The following is an 18,748-nucleotide window of genomic DNA, read 5'->3' on the forward strand; positions in this document are numbered from 1 at the left end:
CCAGTCCCTCCTCCAGCAAAGCACCCCCACAACATGATGCTAAAACCCCCGTGCTTCACGGTTGGGATGGTGTTCTTCGCTTGCAAGCCTCCCCCTTTTTCCTCCAAACATAACGATGGTCATTATGGCCAAACAGTTCTATTTTTGTTTCATCAGACCAGAGGACATTTCTCCAAAAAGTACGAACTTTGTCTCCATGTACAGTTGCAAATCGTAGTCTGGCTTTTTTATGACGGTTTTGGAGCAGTGACTTCTTCCTTGCTGAGGGGCCTTTCAGGTTATGTCGATATAGGACTAATTTTACTGTGAAAAAATATGCTTTTGTACCTGTTTCCTCCAGCATCTTCACAAGGTCCTTTGCTATTGTTCTGGGATTGATTTGAACTTTTCACACCAAAGTGAATTAGTGAATTATAAGTGAAATATAAATTATAAGTGAATTATAAGTGAAATAATCTGTCTGTAAACAATTGTTGGAAAAATTCCTTGTGTCATGCACAAAGTAAATGTCCTAACCCGACTTGCCAAAACTTTAGTTTGTTAACAAGAAATGTGTGGAGTGGTTGAAAAATGAGTTTTAATGACTCCAACCTAAGTGTATGTAAACTTCTGACTTCAACTGTACCTCATCACGAGACTCAAAAGTTTTAACAATTGAACCATTATTTCTTGGACTTTGTGGATGCTTCCTCTTGAGAATCTGAGGCTTCGCAAACCAGAGAGTCTTAAACATTTCCATCACTGCCTCACTGGAAGTCAACGTTCCTTTCCTCTCCTCTTCTCCCATCATCTCCCCTCTTTTCCTTTCCTTTCCTTTCCTCCCCTCCACTCTCCTCTCCTTCTTCCCAGTATGACAAAAGAGCATCTGCGCTCCACAGTAAAATAGGTCAGGCTGGCCTAGATTTCCTCAGTAACCTTCTGGTTCATTATCATCATGTGTAATGAGGGAAGTTGCTCTCGAGGCATCGTTAAACATGGAAGTGTGTGCACCAGGGCCACCAGGCCACTTTGTTTCACCACCGGCATGTTACTGTCCGCGACAAATAGCCAGAGGGTGCGTAGACTGGGCGTAAGGCGGAAAAGTGGAAAAATGGTCAGTCACTCACATGGCCAATCGGTCTTGAGGAATGAATCTGCTCAGTCAACTGTATGATAAGCAGTGATTCATTTTAATAGCTTTTGCTAGTGTAGGTTCAAACATCTTAGTAATGATGATGATAAATAATATGATTATGCTAACGATTAAAGAGAAAAATGAAGAGAAACGGTTTTAGCTAGCTAAAGGAGAAGGCTTCGTCCATCCTGATGGCTACAGAGTCTCGTCCCTCACTCGCAATTGGCATTGCAGCGCATCACAGCTGAAGAAGAGACAATCTTCCCTTAATATGATTTCCTTTGATCTTCCGGAAGCCTCCAAACACCCCGCACTCTTTCCACGTCTCTTATACCTCCTCTGTCCCCTCCCCTCCTCCCCTCTTACTCTTTCTTTCTGCCTCTCCTCTTCTTACCCTCTTTCTCTGTCTCTATCTCTCTCTCTCTGCCTCTCCCCCTCTCCAATCAATTAAATTCAAAGGGCTTTATTGGCATGGGAAACATATCTCTCTGTCAGGACCCTGAAGTGTGGCATGTCTGTCTGCACCTCTCCTCACCAATCGCACCTCATCCCGCCATGGACACCATCGCTGACCGTCTGTGTACCTGGGCTCCCTTCATCATCTCCCAAACCTAACGCCTTGCACGTCACGTGGCCAGTCCACGAGAGTGCTCTTCTCACTAATCGGAGCTGGCTATTCCCTCCGTCAAAGTGGAGCCATTCGATGGTGAGGGGATGTTCCTTCCTCAGTACAGTCTATTGTCTCAATTACGGTACGCTGCTGCAACTGCGCGAGTGTGTGAGAGACTGGTATGAAGGATGGGGATGGCTTGCTCAGCTAAAGAGACATTGTGGAATTCCAGTGTTTTAAGGAGACATAGCTCCAATTTAATGTTTGTATGGGGTTCTTCATACATTGTGTACAAGACAACCAAAATGGTGGCGGGATCTATTAGGTTCAGATTACGAAGTACAAAGAAGGACGGAGAATCATTCCTCTCTGTTGGCGCTCTGTTATTTGTTCTGCCTGATGTGTTTTGATGTAAGATCAATGCCTCCTCACAGCAGGCCATTTCAATCAACGTCTTTTCTTTTCTCTGACTAGACTGGCTCATTTACTGTTTATATGTCTGATGAGACCGATACTTCTCATTACCTCGATGTTCTCCTGCACCTCGTGTTAGTCAAAGCCATTTTCATTCTCTTCACTTCTCTATTGGACCCACATCCCAGTCTCCTGCTTCTCTATTGGACCCACATCCCAGTCTCCTGCTTCTCTATTGGACCCACATCCCAGTCTCCTGCTGCTCTATTGGACCCACATCCCAGTCTCCTGCTGCTCTATTGGACTCACATCCCAGTCTCCTGCTGCTCTATTGGACCCACATCCCAGTCTCCTGCTGCTCTATTGGACCCACATCCCAGTCTCCTGCTTCTGTATTGGACAAACATCTCAGTTCCCTGCTTCTCTATTGGACAAACAAATCAAATCAATTGTATTTGTCACATGTACCGAATACAACAGGTTGCCTTACAGTGAAATCCTTACATACAAGCCCTTAACCAACAATGCAGTTTTAGGAAAAATAAGTGTTAAGTAAAAAAATGGATAAGTAAAAAAAATAAGAAATAGAAGTAACAAACAATTAAAGAGCAGCAGTAAAATAACAATAAGGAGGCTATACAGTCGTGGCAAAACGTTTTGAGAATGACACAAATATTAATTTCCACAAAGTCTGCTGCCTCAGTGTCTTTAGATATTTTTTGTCAGATGCTACTATAGAATACTGAATTATAATTACAAGCATTTCATAAGTGTCAAATGCTTTTATTGACAATTACATGAAGTTGATGCAAAGAGTCATTATTTGCCGTGTTGAACCTTCTTTTTCAAGACCTCTGCAAACCGCCCGGTCCTGCTGTCAATTAACTTCTGGGCCACATCCTGACTGATGGCAGCCCATTCTTGCATAATCAATGTTTGGAGTTTGTCAGAATTTGTGGGTTTTTGTTTGTCCACCCGCCTCTTGAGAATTGACCACAAGTTCTCAATGGGATTAAGGTCTGGGGAGTTTCCTGGCCATGGACCCAAAATATCGATATTTTGTTCCCCGAGCCATTTAGTTAGCACTTTTGCCTTATGGCAAGGTGCTCCATCATGCTGGAAAAGGCATAATTCATCACCAAACTGTTCCTGGATGGTTGGGAGAAGTTGCTCTCGGAGGATGTGTTGGTACCATTCTTTATTCATGGCTGTGTTCCTAGGCAAAATTGTGAGTAAGCCCACTCCCTTGGCTGAGAGGCAACACATGAATGGTCTCAGGATGCTTTACTGTTGGCATGTCATAGGACTGATGGTAGCGATCACCTTCTCTTCTCCGGACAAGCTTTTCTCCAAATGCCCCAAACAATCAGAAAGGGGATTTATCAGAGAAAATGACTTTACCCCAGTCCCCAGCAGTCCAATCCCTGTACCTTTTGCAGAATATCAGTCTGTACCTGATGTTTTTCCTAGAGAGAAGTGGCTTCTTTGCTGCCCTTCTTGACACCAGGCCATCCTCCAAAGGTCTTTGCCTCACTGTGCGTGCAGATGCACTCACACCTGCCTGCTGCCATTCCTGAGCAAGCTCTGTACTGGTGGTGCCCCGATCCTCCAGCTGAATCAACTTTAGGAGACGGTCCTGGCGCTTGCTGGACTTTCTTGGGCGCCCTGAAGCCTTCTTCACAACAATTGAACCGCTCTCCTTGAAGTTCTTGATGATCCGACAAATGGTTGATTTAGGTGCAATCTTACTGGCAGCAATATCCTTGCCAGTGTTTCCTTGCAGGTAACCGTGGTTGACAGAGGAAGAACAATGATTCCAAGCACCACCCTCCTTTTGAAGCTATTCGAACTCAATCAGCATGACAGAGTGATCGCCAGCCTTGTCCTCGTCAACACTCACACCTGTGTTAACGAGAGAATCACTGGCATGATGTCAGCTGGTCCTTTTGTGGCAGGGCTGAAATGCAGTGGAAATATTTTTGGGGGATTCAGTTCATTTGCATGGCAAAGAGGGACTTTGCAATTAATTACAATTCATCTGATCACTCTTCATAACATTCTGGAGTATATGCAAATTGCCATCATACAAACTGAGGAAGCAGACTTTGAAAATGAATATTTGTGGCATTCTCAAAACTTTTGGCCACGACTGTATACAGGGGGCACCGGTAGAGTCAATGTGCGGGGGAACCGGTTAGTCAAGGTAATTGAGGTAATATGTTCATGTAGGTAGAGTTAAAGTGACTATGCATAGATAATAAACAGAGAGTAGCAGCAGAGTAAAATGGGGGGTGGGGGGGGCAATGCAAATAGTCATTTGATTAGCTGTTAAGGAGTCTTATGGCTTGGGGGTATAAGTTGTTGAAAAGCCTTTTGGACCTAGACTTGGCGCTCCGGTACCACTTGCCGTGCGGTAGCAGAGAACAGTCTAAGACTAGGGTGGCTGGAGTCGTTGACAATTTTTAGGGCGTTCCTCTGACACCGCTTGGTATAGAGGTCCTGGATGGCAGGAAGCTTAGCCCCAGTGATGAACTGGGCCGTACACACTACCCTCTGTAGTGTCTTGCGGTCGGAGGCCGAGCAGTTGCTATACCTGGCAGTGATGCAACCAGTCAGGATGCTCTCGATGGTGGAGCTGTAGAACCTTTTGAGGATCTGAATACCCATGCCAAATATTTTCTGTCTCCTGAGGGGGAATAGATTTTGTCGTGCCTTCTTCACGACTGCCTTGGTGTGCTTGGACCATGATAGTTTGTTGGTGATGTGGACACCTTGAAACTTGAAGCTCTCAACCTGCTCAACTGCAGCTACGTTGATGAGAATGGGGGTGTGCTCTGTCCTCCTTTCCTGTTGTCCACAATCATCTCCTTTGTCTTGATCACGTTGAGGGAGAGGTTGTTGTCTTGGCACCACACGGCCAGGTCTCTGACCTCCTCTCTATAGGCTGTCTCATCATTGTCGGTGATCAGGCCTACCATTGTTGTGTCATCAGCAAACGTAATGATGGTGTTGGAGTCATGCCTGGCCATGCAGTCATGAGTGAACAGGGAGTACAGGAGGGGACTGAGCACGCACCCCCGAGGGGCCCCCATGTTAAGGATCAGCATGGCGGATGTGTTGTTACCTACCCTTACCACCTGGGCCGGCCCGTCAGGAAGTCCAGAATCCAGCTGCAGAGGGAGGTGTTTAGTCCCAGGGTCCTCAGTTAAGTAATGAGCTTTGAGGGCACTATGGTGTTGAACGCTGAGCTGTAGTTAATGAATAGCATTCTCACATAGGTGTTCCTTTTGTACAGGTGGGAAAGGGAAGGGTTGAGTGAAATAGAGACTGTATCATCTGTGGATCTGTTGGGGTGGTGTGCAAACTGAAGTGGGTCTAGGGTTTCTGGGATAATGGTGTTGACATGAGCCATGACCAGCCTTTCAAAGCACTTCATGGCTATAGATGTGAGTGTTACGGGTCGGTAGTCATATAGGCAGGTTACCTTGGTGTTCTTGGGCACAGGGACTGTGGTGGTCTGCTTGAAACATGTTGGTATTACGTCACAGACAGGAGAGGTTGAAAATGACAGTGAAAACACTTGACAGTTGGCCAGTACACGTCCTGGTAATCCGTCTGGCCCTGCGGCCTTGTGAATTGTGAACCTGTTTAAAGGTCTTACTCACATCGGCTACGGAGAGCATGATCACACAGTCGTCTGGAACAGCTGGTGCTTTCATGCATGTTTCTGTGTTACTTTCCTTGAAGCGAGCATAGAAGTAATTTAGCTCGTCTGGTAGGCTTGTGGGCAGCTCGCGGCTGTGCTTCCCTTTGTAGTCTGTAATAGTTTGCAAGCCCTTCCACATCCGACGAGCGTCGGAGTCAGTGTAGTTCGATTTGATCTTAGTCCTTTATTTAAAAAATTTATATTATTAGGGGTAGATCAGCTTAATATTGTGGAGAGAATTTTGCTTCCATCAATGTAATTGTCTGCATCATTTCCAATCCCGCATATATTTTTGGGGTAAATATATATATCCATATACATACACGCATGCATACATATACACATATATACATACACATACCTATATAGACATACATACTTTTTTTAGAATATATCTTTATTATTCCCCGCAAACCCTGTGCAGTGATGCTTCACAAAAGTATTGAACCTTCCTATTCTCATAGCTTCTACTGATTATAAATTAAAAATATATTTTTTTGCTAAAATAATTATTATATTATTGATTGATTGTCTATGGCTTTTCAAATCACCCAGTAGTGCTATCTGCAGCGTTAGTTCTAGGCAAATGGTGCAATTCTTCAGCCATTCCTGGACCTGTGACCAAAAATGAGCTACATATGGACAATACCAAAATAAATTATCTAATGACGCTGCTTCCTCACAGCAGAATCTGTAGAGCTGGGAAGATTCTATCCCCCATATATATAACATTCTATTGGTTGCAAGAATTTTGTATAGTAATTTAAATTTAAACATTTGAAGTTTTGAATCCGGCGTTGTTTTGCGTATCAATTCATAAACCATGTGCCATGGAATGGGTACATCGAAAATCTCTTCCCAACTATTTTGCAATTTATATGGCACAGCTGTCAGTTTTTGGTCCTTAAATGAAATTGGTAAATGTTTTTATTTATCACACTTTTCTTTAACCATTTTTGTTCTTTAATACAGGGCCAACATACAAGTTCCTTACTTTTTTCCCCTTCTACTTGCCTCTTCCATTTTTGTGGTAATGCTGCAATTGATTGTAACTTTGGGTAGAGCAGACATTTCCATATGTCTGTGGTAGCTGTATGTGTGACATAACTCCACCAGTCCTATTTATAATATCATTCACTAAAATTATACATTTTTTTTAAATTTCTTCGAAAAATATGTTTTTTTAATCAATTTGTGTATTTAAGTTTAACCACAATATTTGTTGTATTATTTGTTCTGCCTTTTCAGGTGGATTAAACTGAAATTGCAACCAACTTTCTAAGCCTTGCTTAAAAAATGACGATATTTTGGAGATTATTTCCTTTTCAAACAGCCGAAAGTGAGCAGGTGTAATCTGAATAAAGGGGGGGGGGGGGGGGGCATTCTTGAACATAGGATGAGACATTCTTACCAATTTACTATTATCCAGTTTGGATTTAAGTATAACTTTTGTGTGACTGATGCCTTTAGTGAGAGGTATCTAAAGGTATCAAAAGTATCTAGATCCTCTATGAGGCCGAGGAGAGATTCTAATTGTGGTTTTAAACAAAAACCTGAATCATCAGCGTACAATGACACGTTCGTTTTTAAGCCACGGATTTCTAATCCCTTAATATTATTGTTTGATCTAATTTTAACAATTAACATTTCGATGGCAATAATAAATAGATATGCTGATAGTGGACAACCTTGTTTTAGTCCTCTAGATAGTTTAAAACTTTCTGAGGTGTAGCCATTATTTACTATTCTACACCTCGGGTTACTATACATAATTTTAACCCATTTTATAAGAGATTCCCCAAAATTGAAATATTCTAGGCATTTATATATAAACTCCCGTCGTACTTTATCAAAAGCCTTTTCAAAATCAGCTATGAAAACCAGGCCTGGTGTCCCCGAAATGTCATAGTAATCTATTGTTTCCAGTACTTGTCTTAAATTATCTCCAATGTATCATCCATGTAAAAAACCTGTCTGATTAGGATGAATAATATCTGACAATACTTTTTTAATTCTATGCGCCAAGCATTTTGCTAGGATTTTTGCATCACAACACTGAAGTGTAAGAGGTCTCCAATTTTTTTAATGGACTGGATCTTTATATATACCATTTGGGTCCTGTTTCAATAATAATGATATCAGACCTTCTTGTTGCGTTTTTGATAATCTACCATTTATATAGGAGTGGTTAAAACATGCTAATAATGGTCCTCTGAGTATATCAAAAAAACTTTTGTATACTTCCACTGGTATGCCATCCAGCCCTGGAGTTTTCCCATCCTTAAAGGCCCCAATTGCATCAAGAATTTCCACCTCTGTAATTTGGCCCTTACATGAATCTTTCTGTACAGATGTTAATTTTACATTATTATTAGGGAAAAAATCCATACAATTAGTTTGAATTAGTGGAGATGGAGGAGACGGAAACGAAAACATATTCTTAAAGTACTTTACTTCCTCTTTCAAAATATCATTCGGTGAATCATGCATGACTCCATCATTTGTAACAAGTTTTAACCTGTTGAGGACAGAGGGCGCTGTTTTCACTTTGGGTGTCACGCCCTGGCCTTAGTGTTATTTGTTTTCTTTATTATTTTAGTTAGGTCAGGGTGTGACATGGGGTATGTGTGTGTTTGGGGTATTATATGGTAGAGGGGGTGTTGGTGGTAGTGTATAGGTTTGTGTTGAGTGTATGTATCTAGCTGTGTCTATGGTTGTGTGGAGTTTTCTAGGAAAGTCTATGGTTGCCTGAATGGGTTCTCAATTAGAGACAGCTGGTTTCGGTTGTCTCTAATTGGGAACCATATTTAAGGCGATCATAGGCTTTAGCTGTTTGTGGGTCATTGTATATGTCGTTCGTAAGTAGTTTGTGTGTGCACTTGCGTTTTAAGTTTCACGATCGTTTGTTGTTTTTGTTAGTTTGTATAAGTGTTACGTGTTCATCTTCGTCGTTGTAATAAAAAGATGTATTCAAGTCATGTTGCGCCTTGGTCCTTTCATTCACGTCAAGACGATCGTGACATTGGGGGAAAATCGTGCCCAATTTAAACGGCCTCGTACTCAATTCTTGCTCGTACAATCTGCATATTATTATTACTATTGGATAGAAAACCCTCTATAGTTTCTAAAACCGTTTGAATTATATCTGTGAGTAAAACAGAACTCCTTTTGCAGCAAACTTCCTGACAGGAAGTGGAAAATCTGAAATCGATGCACTGTTCTAGGGGCTGCCTATTAAAGTCCTTGATATTTTAAAGTTTAGATGCACTTCATACGTCTTCCACTAGATGTCGACAAGCAGTGAGAGAAGAAATGGGGTGTGTAACTTGATCTGGTGTCGAATAATAGCTCTCGGCATGACGTGTCACCAGTTTCCTGTTTTCTGGAGCGCGCGAGAAGGGACCTGGATTTGCCTTCTGATAAGCTGTCGTTATGGACGACTAATATCTCCGGCTTTGATTTTATTCGATACATGTGACAATATCATCGTAAAGTATGTTTTTTCAATATAGTTTAATCAGATTATTGAAATTTTTCGGGAGTTTTGCCGTGTTCCGTTCTCTGAGTTTGTTGACGATGGAGAGATTCGCGCCACTTGGCAAGTGTGCTTGCTAAATCGAGAGGGAAAAAGGCTGTTCTAAATCCAAACAATGATTGTTCCCGACAAAGGACCCCTTGTACAATATTCTGATGAAAGATCATCAAAAGTAGGACCCATTTTATGATGCTATTTCATATATCTGTCGAACATGTTGTACTAGTCGTTTGCGCCCAGATTTTGGGTACTCTCTCGCTATACCTAAGCTGGATGTCGTAATGAAGTTATTTTTAGAGTTCTAACACGGTGATTGCATTAAGAACTAGTGTATCTATCATTTCCTATACAACATGTATTTTTTAGTTATGTTTATGAAAAGTTATTTGGTCAGAATATGTGTGTCAGAAAAAGTGTCAGAAAAATATCCGGACGTTGTGGGAAAAAGATGCTACGTTAGCACAATGTATAACCACTGATTTCAGCTCTAAATATGCACATTTCCGAACAAAACATAAGTGTATGTATAACCTGATGTTATAGGACTGTCATCTGATGAAGCTTATCAAGGTTAGTCAAAAATTATATATCTTGCTGGTTTATTCCCTATCGCTAACGTGCCTATTGCTATCGCTAACTTGCCTTGATGAATGAATGCGGTAGTGTGGTAGGCTATTGTAGTAAGCTAATATAATGCTATATTGTGTTTTCGCTGTAAAACACTTAAAAAATCGGAAATATTGGCTGGATTCACAAGATTTTTGTCTTTAATTTGCTGTACACCATCGATTTTTCAGAAATGTTTTATGATGAGTATTTAGGTATTTGACGTTGGTATCTGTAATTACTCTGGCTGCTTCGGTTCTATTTCTGACGGTAGCTGTGATTGTAGCTGCAATGTAAAACTGATTTATACCTCAAATATGCACATTTTTCGAACAAAACATAGATTTATTGTATAACATGTTATAAGACTGTCATCTGATGAAGTTGTTTCTTGGTTAGTTTGGTTGGTTCTTGGTTAGTTAGGTTGGCTTTGTGCATGCTACCTGTGCTGTGAAAAATGTCTGTCCTTTTTTGTATTTGGTGGTGGGCTAACATAAATATATGTGGTGTTTTCGCTGTAAAACATTTAAAAAATCAGACATGTTGACTGGATTCACAAGATGTGTATCTTTCATTTGCTGTATTGGACTTGTTAAAGTGTGAAAGTTAAATATTTCAAAAAAATATCTTTTGAATTTCGCGCTCTGCCTTTTCAGTGGAATGTGGGAGGAGTTCCGCTATCGGAACGCCAGAGCCAGACAGGTTTTAATGCTTTTTTTTTGGTAGCATTTCTATATTGAAGATTGAAAAAGAATTTGGTGTATTCTCCCCCATATTCCATCCAGTTCGCTTTATTTTTTATAATATATTACACTGGATCTTTCTTGAATAAGTTCCTCCATTTCTTTTTGTTTTTCCTCTAACTTATTCTGTGCCTCTATTGCTATCTAACTGTACTGTTAGTCCTTCAATTTCCTTTGTTAATATGGACTCTTTTGATCTAAATTGCTTTTGTTTTATAGAAGAATACTGAATTGCATGGCCTCTAAAGGCACACTTAAAAGTGTCCCATACAATAAGGGGATCTGCTGTACCTATGTTATGTCTAAAAAAGTCAGTTATAAATTCTTCTGTCCTAGTTCTAAACAATTTATCATCTAGTAGGCTTTGATTAATTTCCAATATCCTCGCCCACGTGGAAGTTCTGTTAGAGTAATATATATGCCAATTATGTGATGATTCGACCGCATTCTGTCCCCTTTCAACACTTTTTAAACTTTTGGTGCCAGAGAGAATGGCATAAGAAAGTAGTCAAGACGACTAGCTTGATTAAGCCTCCGCCATGTATATCTCACTAGGTCAGGGCATTTAAGTCTCCATATATGCACTAATTCCAATATATCCATGACATTCATGATTGCCTTAAGTGCCTGAGGGTGATAGTTTGTAGTGTGATTTCCTTTCCGGTCCATAGAGGTATTTAAGACCGTATTAAAATCTCCCACCATAATAATAGAGTCTAGTGTTGCTTGTAGAGTTGATAAATTCTTATATATATTTTCAAAGAAGCTTGGATCATCATTATTCGGACCGTATAGGTTATTAAGCCATATCTGTTTATTGTCCAATAACATATTTAAAATAATCCATCTACCTTGATGATCTGTTTGGACAAATTGCACATTTGGATCAACATTACTGTTAATTAAAACCATCACCCCCTTTGAATTTCTTTGACTATGGGATAAATATATTTCACCCCCCAGTCCTTTTTCCACAAAACTTCCTCTAAAATTGTTGAATGAGTTTCCTGTAATCAATAGATATTATATTCCTTCTCTTTTAGCCAGGTAAATACTGATCGTCTTTTCTTATTATCTGCCATTACAGTTGTAACTGGCTATACTTATTTCACCACTTACCATAATGAGACACAACTTTAAATTCTATTTATCAAAATATATGTTTGTAAACGTACCATTAAAAAGTAACATGATGATTGAGTGTCTATATAGCTGTATCATGATATTTGCATTGCTACTAAGTAAACCTCCAATTGGTCCCCACTATTCCACCCTCTAAAAGCCTGCCTCATCCCGAGTTGGGTTGTCATCCCAATGCCCAGCAGACCACCCCCCGTATCCCATAGCCCTGAAAAGACTAGGATCCATCCTTCGAAAAGAGCACACAGTCCCATTTACAGAACAGAAGTAGATCAACTGCCAAATGCATTTCCATCGCCCTCACCTCAATTTGTATTATATATAGCCATCCAAAAAAAAATATATATATATATTTTAAGAATAATTATTTTCCATAATTAGCTATTAATATTTGTAGTAATGTAGGCAATTTATGAAAAGGATTTTACCTCTCACCAGTCTCGCCATTATCAAAATTACATTATTACAAGCAATTATTATATTAACAAACAATCGCTGTGAATCATCCTCTATTGTCCCTAACATCTGTTACTCCTTCGCAACAATTGTGGGATACACACATACACATACACCCACACACTCATACTCACTCAACCCTTTACCCCCACACAACCATAGGCTCACATTCTCAACAGTTGCACCATCTCAGAGCCCAACTCTTGATTTACAAATGCATTTACAGTTGCAGCTGTATGAGAAAAGAAAAAGAAAAAAAGGGCAGAAATTGAGAGATTTTATTAACCATTGTCATGTCCTAGATGATGGAGGTCAAATGTAATCTAGGACATGACAATGGTTAATAAAATCTCTCAATTTCTGCCCTTTTTTTCTTCTGTCCCGTATTGACGCTTTGCCTGTTTGATGGTTCGTCGGAGGGCATAGCAGGATTTCTTATAAGCAACCCTCTGCATCCCTGTGATTGGACGTTACATAATTATGATAACATGAATGATATGAGTCTGAGTAACAGCAGAGTGTGAGCTGAACAGTGAGAGTTGATTGGAGTGCACAGACCTCATCACTGCAGGCTGCTATAGACGTTAATGGAGGGAGAGGGTAAACAACATTGAATGTTAAGTTCTCGCCTTGAGAAAATTACATATTGCAGTAACGGTGTCTTGCTATGAAAACATGCTTTCAGACCTTGATCAATAAATTGTATTATGCGGTGGTAGGAGTCACCTTAACCTGGTTAAATATGTAAATGAATGCACCTTTTGAGAATTAAATGCATACATTTTAATAACCTAAAGTGAGCGCATTTTTATCATATTTTGTATGATGAATTGTCTGTGTGGAACAATGCCTTTGTGGTAACAATATTGTGACTAGGCAAAAACACACATTTGAATGAATCATGGTTTCTTATTAAGGGAAATATTATGCAGCAACATAGTGTAAAGAAAAGTATTATGAACATACTTTTTATTCATTATGTTATGAACGATTCCAGGTAAGTTTAGAAATACAGTGTATTTCTTCCACAATGGCGTAACCTTTGCCGTGACTGTCTACCATTATCTTTACCTACAATTTCCGAAAGCCCAAATCCTTTTTAAGACGCCGAAATGGTTGGATGACAAAAACTGTCACCTCAGGCAGGAATAATGGTTACCAAGGGAACCTCAGAATGGAGAGGAGGTCAGAGTAAGCCAAAGTCATCTCTCTTCACTTCCCCAGAGCCATTAGAGACCTGCACAAGGCGTTCCTCTCAACAGAGCATTACAGCTGGCACAGTAACTTACAAACTCACACAGGGTTCAATTGTTTCCCCTCTGACTGAGCATTTTAACTAAAAGCAATGACCTACTAATCAGGATAGACTTTGGGTTTAATTGGTTACACAGTGCATGCTAAACCCTAGGGGAATTAATACTTTATTTACCTGAAACACGTTGCCAAACAATCTGAGACGAAAATGGAAAAGTTCAATCCCGTGTTGAATATATTTTGCCTCTATGGTAAAACGGGTCGGTCATCTGAGGTGAAATCTGTCAATATTATGAACATCATCAGCACGATGAGACAACATAAGGAGAGGAGAACGAGAGAGACAGATATAGAGAGAAAGGAAGGAGTGGGGGAGAAACATGGACAGAGAGGGAGAAAGAGAGACCTCGTACAATGGAATGTGCGTAGGGTGCAGGGTTACTTTCTAAAGAAAACAGTTGAATTCACACCTCAGCTTTCTCTGGCACAGCACGCCTGCACTTAAAGGTGAACGGAGCCAGAGCCAGAGGAAAGGCATGATCTGTCTTAAAGGTACAGTCATAACAACCTGCCTTGTGCCTCCTACCTAGACAACATCCCAGGTCTTTTACCAGCACACATACAGGAAGTGTTTTGCACGGTAGCAACAGCTACGGACACCAGGGAGTGAAGGTTACACTGGAAGGCGTGAGCTACACATTACTGATAGCCTACAGAGTCACTACCCAAATGAAGAGACAGAATGTGGTAGGCAGGAAGCAGCTCTCTAGGTGAATTAACTGTCACCCTTAGTCACCTGTTCGTGTCCGGATGCTGCCATGAACTGTCACCGTCATAGAATAACAGTCGTGCCAAGGAAAGAGAGAAAAAAGAGAGTGAGAGTGAGAGAGAGAGAGAGAGAGAGAGAGAGAGAGAGAGAGAGAGAGAGAGAGAGAGAGAGAGAGAGAGAGAGAGAGAGAGAGAAAGAGAGAGCAGACGGACTCATCACAGGGCCTGTTGCTTCTTGAGCACCTCTCTACTGTGACTCTGTCTGTAATTCATGACTACCGCTTCCCCGCCACACCTGTTATGACAATATCCTGTAGATGAGATTTTAAAAAGCCCATTCAGGTAGTTTCGTTTCCCCTCTCTGTCCTATTTGAAATGGGCTGCTCAGATGGCAATCAGACACGCGCCACAACCTAGCTGACGTGGCGGCGAATAAATAAAGCAGTCGCTGCTGGGAGTCGCAGCATTGTGGGTAGGCATTGACGTACAGGCAGAACCCAGACAATTTCACTTTGATTCTCTCACAATGTGATTATAAAAGGGGATAAAAGAGGTTCAATGTAGTGGGTCGATAGAATTATTCTAGCTTTTAACCCTTTTGAGTGAGAGCTCAAGGATACAATGGAAGCAACTAGGCTCCTAGGGACTACAGCGAGGCAGTTCACCTTCCCTTCGGTCGTCACAGACAAAAACAAATGAGACAGAGAGAGAGAGGTCTTCAGTGAAAGCTCTGTTGTTGCTTAGAAGCTCTATGAAACCACCAGACAAAAACGAAAACGCCCCAAGCTCGAAACGAACAGCAGGCATTATGTGGGAACAAAAAATGAATGCACTTGCGCTTTCGACATACAAGATGGAGTATTACTCATTCTAATTAGACACACTCTTTCTTTTCTTCCCTCTCTAGATACAAACAGCACACACACTATAAAAGATGAGACTTTGAACGAGAGTGTGAATGGAAGCTATGCCCTCCAGACAGATATGGTAATTAGGCTTCTTTTCAAAACAAACCAGTCAATAACTAGTGTAGTCGTATTCTCCTACCTTTTGCACCATTAAACCCACTGAGTTTGATGCTTTATAAAATGTCAATTATGACATGTGAACTGGATGAATACAAAGTATCTGCCCTCCCACACAGATGTAAAGAATTGTCCTCACACGGGGCACCATTACACACATATGCACCCACGTAGCCAAATGATATGAGCTGTCTTTATCTGTCTCTCGCTAAGCAAGAAAAATAAGATATTTCTGCACATGAATAAAGCAATCACATAGTTGTCAAACTCATAATGGTGTTTACACACACAAGGAACAACTGTTGGTTATTGTTTCACGATTAGACAAGTCCCCATAATTGCTCATCTTTTCACGAGGAGCCTGACACCCGTTCATCTATATTATCATTACTGACTGGCGGTTATTATTCTCAGCCTCCTTGTTAGCGCGGCAGAATGGCAACGGCACTCGTTTGTTTTCCCATGATTCCCTTTCTTCACGGCACAATTGGCTGAATCATATTTCTGCAGGAAATTGCACAGTGGCGGTTGGCAGGTGGTGGTCTGTAAAAAAACGGAACGTGTGCGTGAGAATGCAGATAGGGAGAGAGAGACTCACTGAGCCCGGCACACACATCAGCTCTGACACAGACGCACCAGATGGGCAGAAGCAAAACAGAGGTAGGGCAAAAAAAGTCGCTGAGAAAACAACAGCTGTCAAGCCACAGAGCTGGCAAAACAAAGACGTTATTATTCCAATCCACCCTTGTGCAATATCTATGGTCCCAACCTCTAATTGAGCCCAGGTAAACTGGCTATGTCTGATTGGTGTTGAATTATCTGTCAATCTCATCAGGAATCATGGAGGGATTAGCGAATAAACATGTCAACAGCTAACAACATGTCAAAATGTCAGCCGGCTACGGAGCAGTTTTTCTCTGGTAGCTGCCAGAGCCAGAGAGAAACATTTACATGTGTTCATGAAGCTGATTGGCGAGGAGGGGATAGAGGATGAGTAGTGCACAGATGGAACACAAGCACACATGCACACCAATGGACCAACACACAAACAGTGCAAACATGCACACATGCATAAACATGCAAACACACAAGCGCGCACATGGACACGCATGTGCAGACACGCACAAACCCTTCCGTCCACCCACCCACCCAGCAATCCATTCCCATACGTCATTCTGATTCACCTAGCATACAGTGAGTGTGGAAAGGGAGGGGGAGTCTCTCAGTCTGCCATTTCCCCCCCCCCATCTCTCCTGGGTGTGAGTTATCAGGATCCAGCCCTGCTCCCAGCAGCTGCTGCTTCCCCAGCTCTGGACTGCAATGAGCTGTGTTAAATGATCGCAAGCCATCTGCAGAATCAGGCTGCATACACACAACTCCCCCTTTTATACATATTGTATGTACGGAATGATATGATATAATTTATTACAAGGAGAATGTATACACTATGTCACCAGAATGGTGAAGAGAAATCAACAAGGATTACTGGGCAACAAACATGGCTGCATCCCAAATTGCAACCTATTCCCTATATAGTGCACACCAAATATTTCTAGCCCGGGCTAACGGAGGGACGGTTGTTTCATTCATATTACATATAAAAAGGGAAGGGAACGGATGAAAGTGTGTTTGGTTAAATTAAACTGATATGGAGTTATTTATCCTGGAGTATAGGGACACTGACTAGGAACATCAGCCACATGTCTAGATGCTTCTAAGCAGAGGAGACTTCACAACCCAATTGGTATTCATTTATGCAGAAATGGGGCGGCTGTTTAAAAGACCTAGTCTAGTACATAGAATATAGTTTTTTTGGCCTTTCTCCCAATTTCTAACTCTTTCCTCTCTCTCAACACATATTTGCTTTTCAGTACACATTTGTGAAGAACAATATATTGTTATAAAACGTGTTGTTTGTATCCTGGATGCTGATTGGTTGATAGCAGGGAGTTATTAACGACAATCCCTCGGTAATGCCTGTTAACAGGGTTCCTGAGTGGCGCAGCGGTCTAAGGCACTGTATCTCAGTGCTAGGGGCGTCACTATGGACCTTGGTTAGATTCCAGGCTGTATCACAACCGGCCATGATTGGCAGTCCCATAGAACGGGGGCACAATTGGCCCAGCTTAGTCCGTGTTAGGGTTAAGCCGGGGTAGACTGTCACTGTTCTTAACTGACTTGCCTAGTTAAATAAAGGTAAAATTTAAAAAACAGTTTGAATAATCAATGCGCATCCACTGTCCCACAACCCAGCCAAGCAATTCATAAACTTAATTTCCCCTGGAAAAAAGCATCTAGACATTTCCCCATGCTTCTAGCCTAGTCTTCTAAACCAGACGTTTTCAAAGTTAGAGACAGTGGGCCTCCCTTCGTTCAGAACAAACTGTCACGCAAACATTTAAATCAAACTGACCACAACCCGATGCTACAAACTCCGGTTGTATTTGCATTTTTAAAACAATTCCATGCTCGCAATTTTAGGAATTGAAAAATAAACGTGGTAGCACTGGAAAGCTAAAATATGTGTTTTCCCCTCGATTGTAGCTAGAAACAAGCCTAACATTTATTCATTTTAGAGAACCAAATACAGTTTGACTTGGCTTTCCTTTCACGCCTCCCCTGAAAACTCTCTGGTACCCCCCCTTGGGAGGTGCGCCACACACTTTGAAAACCTCTGGTCTAAACCTTGCTCCCTGCCTCTCCAACCTGTGCAACAATGTTGCTGGCGTGTTTTTGCGATTTCCACCGTGCCATTGAAAATGAACGTGTCCAGAGGAGACTCACTATAATGGATATATCCAAAGAAATTACAATAAAAATCAAGGTAAAACAAACTCTAATGTACATAGTTTGCTGTAATTACATTTACATTTACATTTTAGTCATTTAGCAGACGCTCTTATCCAGAGCGACTTACAGTAAAGTGCATACATTACAGCTGCTTGATGTGATTGTCTGAAAGCTTTAGTTAGCTAGCTAGCAAAGGAGAAGTAGCCAGCTTGCATAGGAACTTTTTTAGCCTAGAATGGACGACCAGTCCGCTTGGCGGGAAACCATGCCAATAGAATGGACGACCAACCTGCTTGGCAAGCAATTTCAAAATATCCAAACTAACTAATGGCTTTTTCACAGACTATATTGTCTGGTGGAAGGATGAAATAAAACAAATGTAAAGTTTTTAATGTAAACCTGTCTTTAAATCTTTTTTTAATATGTTGGCAACCATTTTATAAAAGCAATAAGGCACTCGAACCCGGGGATTATTGTGAATAACGTAAGAGTTGTTTTCCCGGCCCCAAGCTTCACGGCAGCCCCGGGTTCGAATGCCTTATTGCTTAACCTGTCTAGGATCAGCGTGGCGCTAGCGGCACACCCCC

At 41.3% G+C, this 18,748-nt stretch overlaps 1 protein-coding gene across 5 annotated transcripts in view; it reads right to left on the reverse strand.

Moving 5' to 3' along the window:
• The window catches only part of LOC129840229 (beta-1,3-galactosyltransferase 1-like), a 128,595-nt gene that overhangs the window by 79,001 nt on the left and 30,846 nt on the right, over positions 1–18,748 (reverse strand). The gene's annotated exons all lie outside the window — the stretch shown is intronic.

This window comes from Salvelinus fontinalis, chromosome 41, assembly GCF_029448725.1.
Source record: "Salvelinus fontinalis isolate EN_2023a chromosome 41, ASM2944872v1, whole genome shotgun sequence".
In the NCBI taxonomy this organism is placed as follows: domain Eukaryota; kingdom Metazoa; phylum Chordata; class Actinopteri; order Salmoniformes; family Salmonidae; genus Salvelinus; species Salvelinus fontinalis.